Raw genomic sequence first — 6,256 nt, 5'->3', positions numbered from 1 at the left:
CTCTGAATCTGCACTCTGAATCTGCACTCTGAATCTGCACTCTGAATCTCCACTCTGAATCTCCACTCTGAAGCTCCACTCTGAAGCTCCACTCTGAAGCTCCACTCTGAAGCTCCACTCTGAAGCTCCACTCTGAAGCTCCACTCTCCACTCTGAATCTCCACTCTGAATCTCCACTCTCCACTCTGAAGCTCCACTCTGAAGCTCCACTCTGAAGCTCCACTCTGAAGCTCCACTCTGAAGCTCCACTCCACTCTGAAGCTCCACTCCGAATCTGCACTCTGCACTCCGAAGCTCCACTCTGAAGCTCCACTCTGAAGCTCCACTCTGAAGCTCCACTCTGAAGCTCCACTCTGAAGCTCCACTCTGAATCTCCACTCTGAATCTCCACTCTGAATCTCCACTCTGAAGCTCCACTCTGAAGCTCCACTCTGAAGCTCCACTCTGAAGCTCCACTCTGAAGCTCCACTCTGAAGCTCCACTCTGAAGCTCCACTCTCCACTCTGAATCTCCACTCTGAATCTCCACTCTCCACTCTGAAGCTCCACTCTGAAGCTCCACTCTGAAGCTCCACTCTGAAGCTCCACTCTGAAGCTCCACTCCACTCTGAAGCTCCACTCCGAATCTGCACTCTGCACTCCGAAGCTCCACTCTGAAGCTCCACTCTGAAGCTCCACTCTGAAGCTCCACTCTGAAGCTCCACTCCGAAGCTCCACTCTGAAGCTCCACTCTGAAGCTCCACTCTGAAGCTCCACTCTGAAGCTCCACTCTGAAGCTCCACTCTGAATCTGCACTCTGCACTCCGAAGCTCCACTCTGAAGCTCCACTCTGCACTCTGAAGCTCCACTCTGAAGCTCCACTCTGCACTCTGAAGCTCCACTCTGAAGCTCCACTCTGAAGCTCCACTCTGAAGCTCCACTCTGCACTCTGAAGCTCCACTCTGAAGCTCCACTCTGCACTCTGAAGCTCCACTCTGAAGCTCCACTCTGCACTCTGAAGCTCCACTCTGAAGCTCCACTCTGAAGCTCCACTCTGAAGCTCCACTCTGAAGCTCCACTCTGAAGCTCCACTCTGAAGCTCCACTCTGCACTCTGAAGCTCCACTCTGAAGCTCCACGCTCCACTCTGAAGCTCCACTCTGAAGCTCCACTCTGCACTCTGAAGCTCCACTCTGAAGCTCCACTCTGAAGCTCCACTCTGAAGCTCCACTCTGAAGCTCCACTCTGAAGCTCCACTCTGAAGCTCCACTCTGAAGCTCCACTCTGAAGCTCCACTCTGAAGCTCCACTCTGAAGCTCCACTCTGAAGCTCCACTCTGCACTCTGAAGCTCCACTCTGCACTCTGAAGCTCCACTCTGCACTCTGAAGCTCCACTCTGAAGCTCCACTCTGAAGCTCCACTCTGAAGCTCCACTCTGAAGCTCCACTCTGAAGCTCCACTCTGCACTCTGAAGCTCCACTCTGCACTCTGAAGCTCCACTCTGCACTCTGAAGCTCCACTCTGAAGCTCCACTCTGAAGCTCCACTCTGAAGCTCCACTCTGAAGCTCCACTCTGAAGCTCCACTCTGAAGCTCCACTCTGAAGCTCCACTCTGAAGCTCCACTCTGAAGCTCCACTCTGCACTCTGAAGCTCCACTCTGCACTCTGAAGCTCCACTCTGCACTCTGAAGCTCCACTCTGAAGCTCCACTCTGAAGCTCCACTCTGAAGCTCCACTCTGAAGCTCCACTCTGCACTCTGAAGCTCCACTCTGAAGCTCCACTCTGAAGTTCCACTCTGAAGCTCCACTCTGAAGCTCCACTCTGAAGCTCCACTCTGCACTCTGAAGCTCCACTCTGAAGCTCCACTCGGAAGCTCCACTCGGAAGCTCCACTCGGAAGCTCCACTCGGAAGCTCCACTCTGCACTCTGAAGCTCCACTCTGAAGCTCCACTCTGCACTCTGAAGCTCCACTCTGAAGCTCCACTCTGCACTCTGAAGCTCCACTCTGAAGCTCCACTCTGCACTCTGAAGCTCCACTCTGAAGCTCCACTCCACTCTGAAGCTCCACTCCGAAGCTCCACTCCGAAGCTCCACTCTGAAGCTCCACTCCACTCTGAAGCTCCACTCCGAAGCTCCACTCCGAAGCTCCACTCTGAAGCTCCACTCTGAAGCTCCACTCCACTCTGAAGCTCCACTCCGAAGCTCCACTCCGAAGCTCCACTCTGAAGCTCCACTCCACTCTGAAGCTCCACTCCGAAGCTCCACTCTGAAGCTCCACTCTGAAGCTCCACTCCACTCCGAAGCTCCACTCCGAAGCTCCACTCTGAAGCTCCACTCTGAAGCTCCACTCCACTCTGAAGCTCCACTCCGAAGCTCCACTCCGAAGCTCCACTCTGAAGCTCCACTCCACTCTGAAGCTCCACTCCGAAGCTCCACTCCGAAGCTCCACTCTGAAGCTCCACTCCACTCTGAAGCTCCACTCCGAAGCTCCACTCCGAAGCTCCACTCTGAAGCTCCACTCTGAAGCTCCACTCTGAAGCTCCACTCTGAAGCTCCACTCTGAAGCTCCACTCTGAAGCTCCACTCTGAAGCTCCACTCTGAAGCTCCACTCTGCACTCTGAAGCTCCGCTCTGAAGCTCCACTCTGCACTCTGAAGCTCCGCTCTGAAGCTCCACTCTGAAGCTCCACTCTGAAGCTCCACTCTGCACTCTGAAGCTCCACTCTGAAGCTCCACTCTGAAGCTCCACTCTGAAGCTCCACTCTGCACTCTGAAGCTCCACTCTGAAGCTCCACTCTGCACTCTGAAGCTCCACTCTGAAGCTCCACTCTGCACTCTGAAGCTCCACTCTGAAGCTCCACTCTGCACTCTGAAGCTCCACTCTGAAGCTCAGCTCCACTCCGAATCTGCACTCCGAATCTGCACTCTGAATCTGCACTCTGAATCTCCACTCTGAATCTCCACTCTGAAGCTCCACTCTGAAGCTCCACTCTGAAGCTCCACTCTGAAGCTCCACTCTGAAGCTCCACTCTGAAGCTCCACTCTGAAGCTCCACTCTCCACTCTGAATCTCCACTCTCCACTCTGAAGCTCCACTCTGAAGCTCCACTCTGAAGCTCCACTCCACTCTGCACTCCGAAGCTCCACTCCGAAGCTCCACTCTGAAGCTCCACTCTGAAGCTCCACTCTGAAGCTCCACTCTGAAGCTCCACTCTGAAGCTCCACTCTGAAGCTCCACTCTGCACTCTGAAGCTCCACTCTGCACTCTGAAGCTCCACTCTGCACTCTGAAGCTCCACTCTGCACTCTGAAGCTCCACTCTGAAGCTCCACTCTGAAGCTCCACTCTGAAGCTCCACTCTGAAGCTCCACTCTGAAGCTCCACTCTGCACTCTGAAGCTCCACTCTGCACTCTGAAGCTCCACTCTGAAGCTCCACTCTGAAGCTCCACTCTGAAGCTCCACTCTGAAGCTCCACTCTGAAGCTCCACTCTGAAGCTCCACTCTGAAGCTCCACTCTGCACTCTGAAGCTCCACTCTGAAGCTCCACTCTGAAGCTCCACTCTGAAGCTCCACTCTGAAGCTCCACTCTGCACTCTGAAGCTCCACTCTGAAGCTCCACTCTGAAGCTCCACTCTGAAGCTCCACTCTGAAGCTCCACTCTGAAGCTCCACTCTGAAGCTCCACTCTGCACTCTGAAGCTCCACTCTGAAGCTCCACTCGGAAGCTCCACTCGGAAGCTCCACTCGGAAGCTCCACTCGGAAGCTCCACTCGGAAGGGGCAAAGATCGGAGCATCACGGAACTAAAACAAATATAAACAAGGGCTGTGAGTTACTCTGCGCATGCGCGGGGGCAAGCCTGTTCATTCCAAGCCAGCCTCAGCCAGCCTCGGGAAAAACGAAAGTAATAAAAAAGCGAAACTGACACTGCCACTGCAGACAATGCTGCGCGCTCCCGAGGTGAAATCCGGCACTGAAAACGCTCGTAACACTTTGGTGTCCACTCTCCTAAAAACGGATCACATTAGTTGTCGAGCTGACAGCATTCATGCTTCGCATGAATGCTAACGTCAGCTCGACCTAAAAAGTATAGTGTTACATTGTTCTTCGTATGGGATTTGCTTTTTTGAGAATAGCGGTTATCTCATAATTCTATAAAATAAGCCTTTGATTAAATAAGGGAAAATCTTGGAAAGAGTGATATATATATTTTGAAGTAATCAGTTGGCATGCCCGACAGAACCACTGTATTTACTAAAATGAGTGCTTACTTGAGCTGGGCGCGGTTCTGTATTATTGTGAAGGGAGGTCATTGTTACGCACTCTCCACGTAGGTCTGAAGTGATACAGTGCCACGCTTTGTACAATTAATTAGATGTATGCCATAACTACCTAACATATACACAGATCTTTGATTGGATTATAAAGCATTTACCATTTGATTCGGGGTACCCAGTTGAATATTCTTATCACCCATGGACAGGCGAGAGGCTAGGGCATGGATTCGAACTGGCGGCTGCACACAGATCTCAACAGCAAGTGTTTACTTTATTGACCACCAACCTGTGTGATCTTGGGCAAGTCCATCTTTCACCCGTGCCACCAGGGTTTACTGATTTGCAACAGACAGATGGGCTTCAAAACTCGCTAGCCCCATGTTTAGGGGACAGAAGACGTTGCCTGCTTCCTACAGGAGTGCAGTGAACTTGGCAGGCGGGCAGCAGGTGCACGCATTCACTGCGAAGGGACTACTCTCTCTTTATTATACAGTTAATTAAAACCATAATATACAAACATGTCAATACATAATGAAATATAAAATATAAAATTTAAAATATAAAAGTTAAAAAGGGAAAGTCCTAGTCAGTTTCTTAATGCTAAGCATTGTGCAGTGCAGTTAAGATAATGTTAACAAACTTCCCAGCTCTTGCTAGAGCCTGGGCTGAGTTATTGCTAAAACACAAATCCGATGCTTCCCTGCAGTGTCTCAATGTCTTTTCCGAAAGACTGGAGCCAATAGGCGGCGACGATCTATGGCAAAATGCGGACAGCAACGTAGTAGGTGAAGCCAGGACTTGTGTGGATAGTTGCAGAGCCTGCAAGTAAGCTGCCCATTCCGCCGGGCCCACAGCGGATTAAAATCAAAAATTGGTAGAGCTAACAGCCTCATGTACAGTATTTTATTGCGAGTCTGTGAGTGAAGAGATTAGTTGAAGTATGGTTGAGATTTCCCTTTAATGTACGAATCATTCAGTGCTGTGAAGAGTGCGTTTTTAGAAAGCCCGGCAACGTCTGTCTGGAATGACGCAAGAGTGGTTTGGCTTTTTATTGTTTTTTTCCACATTGACAGGGGGATGATTGGATTAGTGAGGGTAGTGGCTTCGATCTTTAATGTGGAAATAGCGAGGTGCAACTGTTTATGCCAAGGAGAAAGTTTGTCCGTGAACACAGCTTGCAATTGTTCTTTCATAGATTGTGCTGAAGCTCGTAGAGTGTAAATATAGAATTTAATTAAGTCTCCCAAACAGAGGAGGTCTGAGGTTACCAGGCCCAGCTCAAGTCTCAGCCTCGACCTCCTTGTGTGCTGCGGAACAGAAAATATTTTCTTGTAAGCTTTTATTTGTAGGTTAGCTAAAAATGTATCAATTTTTCCGGGGAAGGCCAAATGGCCGTAAGACACTGCTGGAAGTAGTTTGGCCCGTAGCACCCTTAGCACTGGCTCGGCTGTGGGGCTGTGCAAATGGCGATTCAGGCGCCTCAAGCTATGTATAATCCCCATGCCCTTAGGCCTTAAATGTCTGAGGGGAGATGCTTGGTTTGCCTTTTCATTGAACCAAACTCCTAGATAGTTATAGCTGGTACAGGACGCTTTATGCAGTCCCCCTGCTCGCCAAGACAGATTTTTCTTTTTTTTGTATTTCCCAAAGGTCAAAACTTTGGTTTTTGATTCGTTCATCAGAAGATGGTTCTTTATATTATACATATTAAGGGCAATGAGTGATCTTTGTAATCCAATTTTTGTGTGGTCCATAATGATGATATCGTCAGCGTATTGCATTATCTGTAGACGTATCCCACCCAATTTTAGGGCGACCAAGGCTGCACCTGCCAGTTCTTTAGGTAAATCGGCGGTGTAAACATTAAATAATAGTGGAGCTAATACGCAGCCTTGTTTTAGACCATTTTTAGTTGCAATTTTTGTAGATAGTGTTTTTGCACTTGTTTTGATCCTCACCCAAGTTTTATGGTGCAAAGATATCAAAGCTGAAAGAAGTGAAGATG

This window comes from Lissotriton helveticus, chromosome 2_1 (assembly GCF_964261635.1).
Source record: "Lissotriton helveticus chromosome 2_1, aLisHel1.1, whole genome shotgun sequence".
Lineage (NCBI taxonomy): Eukaryota > Metazoa > Chordata > Amphibia > Caudata > Salamandridae > Lissotriton > Lissotriton helveticus.
The sequence above is the reverse complement of the archived record's forward strand: the minus strand, read 5'-3'. Positions refer to the sequence as shown.